Source organism: Hypomesus transpacificus, chromosome 21, assembly GCF_021917145.1.
Source record: "Hypomesus transpacificus isolate Combined female chromosome 21, fHypTra1, whole genome shotgun sequence".
Taxonomy (NCBI): domain Eukaryota; kingdom Metazoa; phylum Chordata; class Actinopteri; order Osmeriformes; family Osmeridae; genus Hypomesus; species Hypomesus transpacificus.
Window position 1 is genome coordinate 3,180,460 of NC_061080.1, and position 13,883 is coordinate 3,194,342.

At 44.1% G+C, this 13,883-nt stretch overlaps 1 protein-coding gene and 1 long non-coding RNA gene across 4 annotated transcripts in view; one reads left to right on the forward strand and one right to left on the reverse strand.

Annotated features, from left to right (window-relative positions):
- LOC124483458 (lectin L6-like) overlaps window positions 1-13,883 on the reverse strand; it is a 504,761-nt gene that overhangs the window by 339,992 nt on the left and 150,886 nt on the right. The gene's annotated exons all lie outside the window — the stretch shown is intronic.
- Window positions 483-11,431, forward strand: LOC124483472. 3 transcript variants are annotated; one of them, XR_006957833.1, is made up of 4 exons: window positions 483-1,044; window positions 7,722-8,634; window positions 9,512-9,679; window positions 10,098-11,431. It is a non-coding gene; the product is annotated as an uncharacterized LOC124483472 (long non-coding RNA). The 3 variants fall into 3 exon arrangements; XR_006957835.1 differs by lacking the exon at window positions 7,722-8,634 and having other exon boundaries at window positions 677-1,044; XR_006957834.1 differs by lacking the exons at window positions 483-1,044; window positions 7,722-8,634 and adding an exon at window positions 9,059-9,197.

Here is a 13,883-nt window from a genome sequence, read left to right on the forward strand (position 1 = left end):
TCAGGGGTAGGGGCGGGGTTGCCGTGATAGCAGGACGAACAGAATCCTTTGACCGCCATTGCTTGTAAAGTTTTTACAATTCATATTTCAGCTAAATGGTACATGTAAATCAGAATCTGAATTAAAATGTGATGAGAAATGGGCAGTGTAGTTGCTGAAAATGTGCGTATTTTATTGATGGAACGGCTAATTTGTAAATTTGCTCCGACTTTTCGGTAACCTAGATAAATAAACACTCAACGACGTCTAAACAAAAAACCGTCGCGCCACCTACTCTTCTGGCGGTGAATTGTTTTCAGCACCCACAGCCTACGTAGAACCATAAACGCAGTCTATCCGTGCGTATCCGTGCGCCCGCCCATCCGTAAACGGAGACGCAGAAGCATATTTCGGCCTTTACAAAATTAAGGAGGTGCACGTCAAGCTGTCCGACGCTCTACGAGGGCTGACGGAGAGGTTGTAGAGGGCGTTCCACGGAGACGAGGGCGTTCCCATGTGTCCATTTTTCGAAAAACGCAGAAGCATATATCTGCCTTAATAAGTGTTGTGTTGAAGAATAGTTTTGTCAATGTACAAAATCAACAATCTCAGAACAGTGAACACTGATGAGATTGATATGCTGTGTTTCTGTGTGCATGGATTTGAAATACTTTAGGGATTAACTGTTGAGACAGGACTACAATATGTTATCGTTTACGATGTCCATAATATGTTTTAGTATTCACATTGAGTGGATGGTTTATTTCAATAACATTTGTGTGATAACTGGGCAGAGTAATTAAAACATGTGAATCCGCTGGTCCACTAGGTGGCAGAAACCCTCTGTTGTTACGGTTGAGTTAACCTATACTAAGCACAGAACAAGTTCAGTCGGGTATGTGTCTCTGTTGGCCATGTTGAGTGTTCTGCAAACTGTGTTCGCCAACAAAGAAATAAAGTTCCTTAAATGTGTAACAAGAAGCCTCCGGGAGTTACTACATAAATGGCGACGAGGATAAACTAAAGCCGATGCCTCGTGGGGTTGCAGCGGATGCAAGCGAAACAGTAAGACTCTATAAAGTTGCTACGTTAGCATGAGCGGATCCGACTCCGAGTCAGACGTTACCCCGAGAATAATCATGGCGGCGGCCTTGGTAGGGTATGGAGGACCAAACCTGCCAAAATCAAAAATAAATGAATAAATAAATAAATGTATAAATAAATGTACTTATACATAAAAAAATGTAAAAAATAAAAATGAATATAAATGTATGAAAAAATATTAATTACGTATTTATTTATTTACATGGCCATTTATTTCTGTATTTATTTATTTTTGTATTCATTTATTTCTGTGTACATTTATTTCTGTATTTATTTATTTATGTGTACATTTATTTCTGTATTTCCTTGTCCTTAAGCTAATGAGGTAAGCTGTCAATCAATGTATGTCACGGTGTCACCTTAACCCCATTGGTTGATTGGTATCAGAGTGCGAAGATGGACTTTCCATGCCTGGGGTTGCTATGAATACCTTAGTAAACAAAAGACTGCACACACGCAACAGATAGCCAGAGATTTGATAGTTTTGGCTAGCTAACCTTGCTAAAAAAAGTGCTAGTCAAGATGTTTTACTTTTTTGCGTTGAGGCTCTGGATACCAATTTGTACCATTTAGCTGCATGCAGAGTCATAAAAAGAAAGAGTTGCATCAATTGATTGGCTTTACGTTCATGGTACTGCACTGTAGGATAGTTAGAACTAGAGCGAGCTAGCATGAGTTTCAAACACAGCAGCATCGTCGTTGTGGAACAGTTGTACTGCATTGTATGAAGGAGCTGTGCCAAGGTAAGAATGTGTAAGTTCTTGGCTCATTTTCTGGCATCTAGTACATTTAATATTTCAGTATCTTAAAGTGCCGAGATTTTTTGATGCTAGCTAGAAATGTAGAAGCCAGAACGTAGCAAAAACAATGTGCTACGAAGTGAGTGATGACTTGTTTATGTAATGTTATGTGTAGCTTGCTAATTTAGTGCACTATTTATGTTTATTGAGAAACTAATGCCTACAAACAAGTTTGTGTGAGAGGAAAGCTGTATTTAATAATTAATTCATAAAGGTGGTCGCTTATTTGCACCAAAGTCTGGTAGTTAGTACGGTAAGAAATTGGATTATATTATACAGTATCAAGGAACCATCAAAGAACAGAGTACAACATGGTTAATCTATTCATAAAGTGAATGTTTACTAAGCAAACTATGAGTTAGAAACCATTGTAACATTCAGTCCATCATGAGTTAGAGACCATTGTAACATTCAGTCCATCATGTGATTATCATTACAGCTTACTGTCTGTTTATGTGTGTGTTGTGGTTATGGCCCTTGCAGTCTGGCATTGCTACTGAGGTTGATGTGAGCTGAAAAGGAGGCCCAGTGCCTTGGAGGTGGATGTCAGACCACTGGACGAACGAGCGCTGGATGGGAGACCACTAGTTGAAGGAGCGCTGGATGGGAGAACACTGGATGAGAGAGAGCTGGAAGGGGGACCACTGGATGAGGGAAAATGTGATGGAGTGGGCTGTCTTATATTTGAACCACAGTATTTTTGTCATTACTATGCTTTTAATTGTGGTCGTTATTGAGTTATATTGAGTTTGCTCCTGTTGACTTTAGCAAACCACCTCTTTCTCTCACTATCAGCTGGGAAGCTGTAGCCTACATCACAACTCCCTATTTGGAGCATGCAATACATCCAAGATGCTTGGTGCAAGACCAAGACAGCGCAGTGTAGACAAAAGTGTTACCTTTATTGTGACACTCTTTTCATAGCAGAGACTAAAATAACGTGTACATATTTGAATAGTCATGTTGACTATCATAGTTGTACTGTAGCCTTTCACAACCAAGTCCTTGAGGTTTAATCATTGTGCACTACACATGCTTAAAATGTTATTAAACTGTTTCCTATTTCTATCATTACATGGTCATAATCACCTTGTGTGCTGTCAGTTATTGATGATTCAATAAAAAGGAATAAGTAGGGCAAGATTAAATAAAGATGCAGAACATACTACTTGTTTGTAAGTTACATTTAATGACAACACATGAAGGGTATGAAGAGATTCTTAAATTGGAGTACAGCTCTGGTTGCATCTATATGGCTGTTGATTTGCCTGATAGACTTGCTGTTGATAATGACAAAAATGCAGAACACGCCACTACAAATGCACTCCATAAACTATGACTAAATTGTGTCGGTCAAACTGCAGAGTATTACAGTATAACTATGCTAACCTGCTAGGGAAGTTTACCGGCTACCTGCCTAATGTTACAACATTGGATTACAATTATTAGAGCTACGTTTTACTCATTTACACGAGTTCCGTGCCCCTCCTTGAGTCACCACCTTACCGCGGTGGAGGGGTTTGCGTGTCCTAGTGATCCTGGAAGCTATGTTGTCGGGGGCTTCATGCCCCTGGTAGGGTCACCCAAGGCAAACAGGTTCCAGGTGAAAGACCAGACAAAGCGTGGCTCAAAAAAAACCAACCATGAAGAAATACAACAATGGTTCTCAGTTGCCCCTGCCCGGAAGCGGGTCACCGGGGCCCCCCCCTGGAGCCAGGCCCGGGGGTGGGGCTCGATGGCGAGCGCCTGGTGGCCGGGCCTTTTCCCATGGGGCCCGGTCGGGCACAGCCCGAAGAGACAACGTGGGACCCTCTTCCAGTGGGCTCACCATCCGCAGGAGGGGTCATGGGGGTCGGGTGCAGTGTGAGACGGGCGGCGGCCGAAGGCGGGGGCCTTGGCGGTCCGATCCTCGGCTGCAAAAGTTAGCTTTAGGGACGTGGAACGTCACCTCGCTGGCGGGAAAGGAGCCTGAGCTGGTGCGCGAGGTAGAGAGTTTCCGGCTAGATATAGTCGGCCTCGCCTCGACGCACAGCGTGGGCTCCGGAACCAGTCTCCTTGAGAGGGGCTGGACTCTCTTCCACTCTGGAGTTGCCCTTGGTGAGAGGCGTCGAGCTGGGGTGGGAATACTGGTTTCCCCTCGGTTCGGCGCCTGTACATTGGGGTTCACCCCGGTGGACGAGAGGGTAGCCTCCCTCCGCCTTCGGGTGGGGGGACGGGTCCTCACTGTCGTTTGTGCTTATGCACCAAACGGCAGCTCAGAGTACCCACCCTTTTTGGAGTCTCTGGGGGGGGTGCTGGAAAGCGCTCCTCCTGGGGATTCCCTCGTCCTCCTGGGGGACTTCAATGCTCATGTGGGCAATGACAGTGAGACCTGGAGGGGCGTGATTGGGAGGAACGGCCCCCCCGATCTGAACCCGAGTGGTGTTTTGTTGTTGGACTTCTGTGCTAGACACGGTTTGTCCATAACGAACACCATGTTCAAGCATAAGGGTGTCCATATGTGCACCTGGCACCAGGACACCCGAGGTCTCAGTTCGATGATCGACTTTGTAGTCGTGTCATCGGACTTGGGGCCGCATGTCTTGGACACTCGGGTGAGGAGAGGGGCGGAGCTGTCAACTGATCACCACCTGGTGGTGAGTTGGCTTCGATGGTGGGGGAGGACGCCGGTCAGGCCTGGCAGGCCCAAACGTAATGTGAGGGTCTGCTGGGAACGTCTGGCGGAACCCTCTGTCAGAAGGAGCTTCAACTCCCACCTCCGGGAGAGCTTCGATCATGTCTCGGGGGGGGCCGGGGACATTGAGTCCGAATGGGCCATGTTCCGGGCCTCCATTGTTGAAGCGGCTGACCGGAGCTGCGGCCGCAGGGCGGTCGGTGCATGTCGCGGCGGTAACCCTCGGACCCGGTGGTGGACTCCGGAGGTGAGGGATGCCGTCAAGCTAAAGAAGGAGGCCTATCGGACTTTATTGGCTGGTAGGACTCCAGAGGCAGCTGATGTGTACCGGCAGGCCAAGCGGAACGCGGCTTTGGCGGTCGCGGAGGCAAAAACCCGGGCATGGGAGGAGTTCGGCGAGGCCATGGAGAATGACTTCCGAACGGCTTCAAAAAGGTTCTGGACCACCATCCGGCGGCTCAGGAGGGGGAAGCAGTGCTCTGTCAACACTGTATACGGTGGGGATGGTGCGCTGCTGACCTCGACGGGGGACGTCCTGGATCGGTGGAAGGAATACTTCGAAGACCTCCTTAATTCCACCAACACGCTTTCCGACGTGGAGGCAGAGTCTGGGGACATCGGGGGGGGCCCTTCTATCTCTGGGGCTGAGGTCGCCGAGGTGGTTGAAAAGCTCCGCGGTGGCAGGGCCCCTGGGGTGGATGAGGTCCGCCCGGAGTTCCTTAAGGCTCTGGATGTTGTAGGGCTGTCTTGGTTGACACGACTCTGCAACATCGCGTGGACATCGGGGACAGTGCCTCTGGACTGGCAGACCGGGGTGGTGGTTCCCCTCTTTAAAAAGGGGGACCGGAGGGTGTGCTCCAACTTTAGGGGGATCACACTCCTCAGCCTCCCTGGGAAAGTCTATTCAGGGGTCCTGGAGAGGAGGGTCCGTCGGATTGTCGAACCTCGGATTCAGGAGGAGCAATGTGGTTTTCGTCCTGGCCGTGGAACAGTGGACCAGCTTTATACCCTCCGCGGAGTCCTGGAGGGTACATGGGAGTTCGCCCAACCAGTCTACACATGTTTTGTGGATTTGGAAAAGGCGTTCGACCGTGTCCCTCGGGGGCTCATGTGGGGGGTGCTCCGAGAGTACGGGGTACCGGATTTCCTGATCGGGGCTGTCCGGTCCCTGTACGACCGGTGCCAGAGTTTGGTCCGCATTGCCGGTAGTAAGTCGAACTTGTTTCCGGTGAGGGTTGGACTCCGCCAGGGCTGCCCTATGTCACCGATTCTGTTCATTACCTATATGGACAGAATTTCTAGGCGCAGCCAGGGTGTTGAGGGGGTCCGGTTTGGTGACCTCAGGATCGGGTCGCTGCTTTTTGCGGATGATGTGGTCCTGTTGGCTTCATCGGGCCGTGACCTTCAGCTCTCACTGGAGCGGTTCGCAACCGAATGTGAAGCGGCTGGGATGCGAATCAGCACCTCCAAATCTGAGGCCATGGTAATCGACCGGAAAAGGGTGGAGTGCCATCTCCGGGTCGGGGAGGAGATCCTGAACCAAGCGGAGGAGTTCAAGTATCTCGGGGTCTTGTTCACGAGTGAGGGAAGAATGGAGCGCGAGGTCGACAGGCGGATCGGTGCGGCGTCCGCAGTGATGCGGGCTCTGCATCGGTCCGTCGTGGTGAAGAAGGAGCTGAGTCGAAAGGCGAAGCTCTCTATTTACCAGTCGATCTACGTTCCTACCCTCACCTATGGTCACGAACTATGGGTAGTGACCGAAAGAACGAGATCGCGAATACAAGCGGCCGAAATGAGCTTTCTCCGTAGGGTGTCCGGGCTCTCCCTTAGAGATAGGGTGAGAAGCTCGGTCATCCGGGAGGGGCTCAGAGTAGAACCGCTGCTCCTCCGCGTCGAGAGGAGCCAGCTGAGGTGGCTCGGGCATCTGATTAGGATGCCTCCTGGACGCCTCCCTGGTGAGGTGTTCCGGGCACGTCCCACTGGGAAGAGGCCCCGGGGAAGACCCAGGACACGCTGGAGGGACTATGTCTCTCGGCTGGCCTGGGAACGCCTTGGGGTCCCCCAGGAAGAGCTGGCGGAAGTGGCCGGGGGGAGGGAAGTCTGGGCCTCCCTGCTTAGGTCGCTGCCCCCGCGACCCGATCCCCGGACAAGCGGCAGATGACGAGACGAGACGAGAGATAATCCAATTTCTTACCGTACTAACTACCAGACTTTGGTGCAAATAAGCGACCACCTTTATGAATTAATTATTAAATACAGCTTTCCTCTCACACAAACTTGTTTGTAGGCATTAGTTTCTCAATAAACATAAATAGTGCACTAAATTAGCAAGCTACACATAACATTACATAAACAAGTCATCACTCACTTCGTAGCACATTGTTTTTGCTACGTTCTGGCTTCTACATTTCTAGCTAGCATCAAAAAATCTCGGCACTTTAAGATACTGAAATATTAAATGTACTAGATGCCAGAAAATGAGCCAAGAACTTACACATTCTTACCTTGGCACAGCTCCTTCATACAATGCAGTACAACTGTTCCACAACGACGATGCTGCTGTGTTTGAAACTCATGCTAGCTCGCTCTAACTATCCTACAGTGCAGTACCATGAACGTAAAGCCAATCAATTGATGCAACTCTTTCTTTTTATGACTCTGCATGCAGCTAAATGGTACAAATTGGTATCCAGAGCCTCAACGCAAAAAAGTAAAACATCTTGACTAGCACTTTTTTAGCAAGGTTAGCTAGCCAAAACTATCAAATCTCTGGCTATCTGTTGCGTGTGTGCAGTCTTTTGTTTACTAAGGTATTCATAGCAACCCCAGGCATGGAAAGTCCATCTTCGCACTCTGATACCAATCAACCAATGGGGTTAAGGTGACACCGTGACATACATTGATTGACAGCTTACCTCATTAGCTTAAGGACAAGGAAATACAGAAATAAATGTACACATAAATAAATAAATACAGAAATAAATGTACACAGAAATAAATAAATACAAAAATAAATAAATACAGAAATAAATGGCCATGTAAATAAATAAATACGTAATTAATATTTTTTCATACATTTATTTTTATATATTTACATTTTTTTATGTATAAGTACATTTATTTATACATTTATTTATTTATTCATTTATTTTTGATTTTGGCAGGTTTGGTCCTCCATAGTAGGGAGCACCGCTCCGTTCGACAGTGAGACACAGACGTGGGAAGAATATTGTGAGGTTCTTCACCATTTTTTTTAAGCTAACGAAATCACAGATGCAATTCGGCAGAAAGCTAGAATTCTCAGTTCAGTGGGAAGTCAGACGTACAGCCTCGTGAGGAACCGTGTCAGTCCCGCCAAACCAGGAGACAAGACGTTTGCCGAACTGGTCAAGATTTTAAAGGAACATTTCAACCCCAAACCCAGCGAGATTGTGCAGCGGTTCAAGTTTAATTCCAGACAGAGGAAGCTTGAGGAAACAGTAATGGAATACATCGCCGTGTTAAGGAAGTTAGCACTGGACTGCAGCTATGGAGACAAGTTGTCGGAGATGCTACGCGACAGACTGGTTTGTGGGATTGGAGATGACCGCATTCAGCGCCGACTGTTGTCAGAACCGGATTTGACATTTGAGAAAGCACTAAAGCTGGCACAAGCCATTGAGACAGCCAGCAAGGATGTTAAGGATTTACAGTCGCTGGAGTCTACACCCTCACACATGAGGGCACCTCATGCTCTAATACGACCAATATTGTTAAGAAAGCGAGACAGCGCCTTTTCTTTTTACTTAGGCTTCGAGAGTTTATTAAAAATACTAAGATTTTATTGAATTTTTACTATTGTGTAATTGAGAGTGTCCTAACCAGTTGTATTACGGTGTGGTTTGGTAATCTCACTCAAAAAGAGAAGAAGGCTTTGAATAAAGTGGTTCGTTCAGCCAGCAGAATTATTGGCTGCACTTTTCCGCTCCTGGAGTTCACATATAAAGCTAGACTATTGAATCGAGCTTTACAACTGGCTAATGATGCCTCAGGCCATCCAGCAGGGGCTTTCTTTGAGATGTTTCCCTCAGGGAGAAGGTATCGTTCTGCCAAATGTTCTACTGATCGCCATTTACACAGTTTCTTTCCACACGCTGTAATTGCTTTGAACAAAGCATCTTAAACTAGGCACTTTACATTTATTTATGTATGGATTCATTGTACAGCATTTTTTATATTGAGCATTTTTTATATTGAGGCTTCATGTGGCTTTGTTTGTCTGTTTTTATGTTGTGTCCTCCGATGTGTTGACTTTGCACTTTGAGCTACTTGCACATTTTTTCCAATGCAGGTTACACTGCAAATGGCTAATAAAGTGAATCTGAATCTGTTTCTGTTTCTGTCTATATTCCCAATTTTTACTGGCTTTGGAACTACTGCTAGTGATTTCCTGCTATTTTCACAATGCTTGCCCTTTTTTGTGATTCTTCTTAATAATTTCTTTGAACAGCAGAATATTCACCTGCGGGATAAAAGTAGGTCTGGTGATTTGTTTCTGTACGCTCCAGTACCGTCTACCAGGCGGCTGCAGCGAGAGCAATCCTTGGTCTGGCTGTCTGTGTTCTTGACTCCTCTCTGCTTATGAAGACAAGTTCTTACCTGTATGTGTATATCTGTTGCTTGCACTGTCCTGGGAATGTCATGCATCCAATGGAATTACTTTGTTATTATACAGTGTACTTGATTACTATAACAAAGCACTTTGACTTTAGTCAACAGATAAAACTCTCAGCCTTCTTTGTAATTGGCTCCAAGTACAATAACATAAAATACAATTGAAAAGTATTTGTATATGCTTTTGAATAAGTGTATCTCAAGTCCACATATCGGTTGTTTTCTATTGTGAGTGTCTGTGTCCGTGTTATGTATTGCTCGTATATTATATTTATATTAGTGTTTTCTACATCCCTGACAGGCTAAGGCAAGTTCCGTGGCAGGCAAGTTTTATTCCTGTAACAACGTCCGCTTGCATAGAGAGAGAGAGAGAGGGAGAGGGAGAGAGAAAAAAATATGTGTGTCTCGTGGACTGGGTATTTCCTTGTTTTCAAGGTCGACGAGACAACCTGGTATCAGCAGCTGAGAGGTAAGAACTTTTATGAACGAAATATACATCTTATACATACAAAGCATAGACATTTTATAGAATACACAACATACATTGCACACACCAGAGACAGTACGTACATTATTTGCCGTAAATAATTGAAGACACTTGAAAAGTGTTTGTTTGTCATGGTGACATACTGACAAAGACACAATGACTACATGTTTACATTCTCTTCACTCTTTAGTGCTGACCCTGTGGTCACCATAGCCTTAGATAAAGACCCTTTGTCTGACACTTTAATGGTTCTGTGGAAGATGCGTTTAGATTTGATCAAAAATATTTATTTGTCTGACATTTTTCGGTATCCAGTAGTTTCTGTTTCAGTTTCTCTGAAAAGAAACCTGATTCTCAAACTTGTTTAAATTGGGTGTGGTTTCATTATGTTCACTAACAGGCTCTGGAAAAAGCGGAGGAGATACAAAGATAATAATAAGGAAAACTACCCACAGCGATATCAACTTAAGATCAGATCATCGACAAGCAACAGTATAGAGGCCACAAGTAAAAGTAGAGAAAGTGGGAGAAGAAGAGTGCACAATTTAATCTATTTGATTAATTTGTCTGTGTACAAGTTAACTAACTAATTAGTAAGGATGGAACGTGGGCGTACTGAGGTTTGGGATGAAATGAAAATCCCATACCCTGTGAACATCAAGGAAAACGAGAAAAAAAGAAAAACATTCAAAAATAAACATCTACTTTTAAATCCTGAACATCTATATGCTGATGCCACAATCAAAGGGGATTGGATGACCAACTTGATTTTTTTCACAAGCCGTCCCAAAGTCTGGCAAGAAAGCATCTGTAGGACCTATGACGTCCCAAGAGATAAACTAAGAGTTATTAACCATGGCAGTCAAGTGACCATACTTAACGACACAGGATCTACATTCCTAAATATCAATATTTATGATACTGGAACAGTCGTAATTAATGGGGATGACCCAAATCTTCGGGAGTTTAAAAGCACATTCTTTGAGTTAAAAACAAAGATGGAAGAATCAGACCACATGCCAAAAAGTGAGGAGTCTGATGAGGAGGAAAAGGTGGAGGTTAAGGAGGAGAAGAACCCTCCTGCTCAACCAGACCCCGCAACTGACCTTGACATGGGTAGTCTCAAGTTGTGACCCCTCAAAATTGTTTATGATGTTGCACTGTGCTGTGTGTGCTGTACCATACTATGTAATAATATAATGTGATATTCTCTTTATATTCTTCTGTACTGCTAGCTACTGTAATTAGGATGTGATTGTTGCACAATAGTTCAAATTGAAATGTTATTATAGCACTGTGATGAGCCTTCTGTTCACCATGCCTGGTGGCTGAGATGTGTTCACTTCGCGATGTGACTGGTAAATACAAAGTGTTTCTAGACCTTGACCACCGAAATACTGTTTGAACTCTACTACACTTTTGATCATTGATCTCCTGCTGTACTTTTTGTGAGCATCAATGTATGCCTCACCTTAAATGCATTTTTGTAAGTAACTTGATAATATAAGCATCTACTAAATGAATGAAATGAATATATTAATGTGTTGTTGAGATGTTTGTCTCAATCTAGTTTATGTTATTGTTAAACTCTGCCTGGTAAAATACAGATAATTGCTTTGATAACTTTGTTTTTCGGAACCTTGAATTTCGGCTGTTCTTTCTCATTTGTATGTCACTTTGAATTAATAAAAATGTTTTTTTTTTTTAAGTAAAGTGTTTCTCCTGACACAAAGATATTACTCCTTCAGTGTTTTAAACTTACAGCTTACTATTTTTATTTTTCATTCAATTAATTCTAGTAAATACATTTATTGATATAACCTTTTAAGACTCATCCCATCTCCCTGAACTGTTGGCAGATGGCTTCTGAGTGACAAACTTGCAGAGCAGTGCTTCTCAAACTTCATAAGCCAAGCCCCCTGAAATATTTAAATATCAAAACATGTTATTATTTGGGGATGTTTTATCGTGCAGGCTGTCATTCTGTAGAATCAGAAGGCTCTGCTGACGCAACATTGTTTTTTGAGAGAGTTGGACCAGAGTTACCAGGAGACACAAGAATGAAGCTGCTCTCAGATCCTGTCTGTAGACTGGAGAAACTCCAGTTAGTATCAGTCACTGATACATTCAAACAGTCTGGTCCTCTCACCTAGTGAATAATCTATTTTCTAGGTTCCATACACATATTGTATGTGTGTGTGTCTTACTGTCTGTGTCTCTCACAGTGTCGACCATAATTATAAAATCTATGTGCAACCACAGCTGCTTAAGAAAGTGTTGTGTTGAAGAATAGTTTTGTCAATGTTCAACATCAACAATTTCAGAACAGTGAACACTGATGAGATTGATATGCTGCGTTTCTGTGTGCATGGATTTGAAATACTTTAGGGATTAACTGTTGAGACAGGACTACAATATGTTATTGTCTACGACCATATATAATATGTTTTAGTATTCACATTGAGTGGATGGTTTATTTCAATAACATTTGTCATGACGACTACATAGGGGAAACAATGTTATTTTCATAAAGAGAATACAATATATAAAAAGGACACAAACAAATGAAGCTGATTTTTTATTTTGTAAAATAAAACATAATAACTTTTCACTAACCACATGTTACAACATTCAGAATTGTAATTAACGTATCACTATACTTATCACTAACTAAAATCATTCACTTATTAAACACTTAACTAACTAAATCATTAATTTAACTAATGTATATACAACTTTAAAAATGTGCTTATAAGAGGCAAGAAGTCTGGTTCAAGAAGGTTGCTTTTCAAGTGCTGACCTCTTGCCTGATCTTCTTAGGCTCAGGGTGGGTCTAAAGACTGTCCCCATCTTCCCGAGGCCTCTTGTGGGAGCTGGACTGGGAGTGGTGACCCTGGTGGAGGTTTTCCCTGGACGTCTCCTCTCTGGAAGCAGCAGAGTTCCTCTCCTCTCTCCCCCTGCGCCGGTCATAGTGGCTGGGCTCTAGGCGGCTCCTGTGGGTCTTACTGCACCTCTCCCTGGAACATCCACGGCTGGCCTGCTTCTGGGAGGAAAGGGAGGCCGGGATGGCTTGGCGGCTGTGCTTCCAGTGTCTCTCTCTGCTTCTCCCTCTGGAGGAAGAGGAGGGAGCAGCACTCACATTACCGGTGGCCTTGGGCAGTTTGGGGATGCGATAGTTCTTCAGCCAAGGGGTCTCAATGAATGGACCGGTCTTGGGAACAGGCGTTTCCTCTTCTTCCTTCAGAGCTAATCGAGCAAAAATAACAGATATTTAACTTCATAAATGATTGATAAATTATGACAATTTCTTTCTTTTTTTTATTACAAATTAAAAGTTGAAACGTACTTTCCTTCAGTTTGAGAATCCAACGAGAAATCTTAAATTCAGGTTTCTGTGTAGAAGGCCTTGTGAATTTTCATTTGTAAGGCATTGTCAGATCAGATGTAAGCTCTGTATCAGTGCAGTTTCGTAGTGAAGAGAATTTCAGCGGTAAACTTTGGGGATTTTGTGTTTTGTTTGGTTCAATTTCCGAGGAGTTGCTTTATAATCTTTAATATGATGTTTGTGCATCTTTTAAATGTATTCTTGTAGACTATAAAAAAATAGTAGGCTTACACCTTCATGGAACTGGGATTAGTTTTCCACATTCAAATGTGAAATGTTCCAGTTTTGGGACCTCTGATGTCATAGGATAACATTCAGTTAGCTATGATGCTACATCAATGCAGTGGTATTAATGATATAAACTTAAGCTATGCATGGTTCATTTTAAAGAACAGAAGAAAGTAGCTGTTGCAAAGAGTAAGGGTTAAACAAGCTACATAAGGATTACCTAAACCCTTTTGAACATTTCTATAATTTTATTCTGTAAAAAGCCATGTCTGCCAACTTTTGATTGCATACTTTAAAGGATACTGTCATTTCTGGGCTGAAATAAAAAGTTTACTGCAGATCATTTTCATGCAGAAAGGATGCCCCTTCATTAAATAATGTGCACTCAAGAGTTTTGGTCTTCAACCCTGGTCCTCAGTGCCAGTACCGGTCCTAGCACCTTTGGTGCCCTAGGCAAGATTAACCACCAGCAACCCCCAACCGGGAAAGCGCAAATCAGGGCACCGTCGCCCCCAACCACAACGCAGACATGGCGTGCGGTTGGCGCCCTCTGCTGGTAGCTGAGGAGGCTAA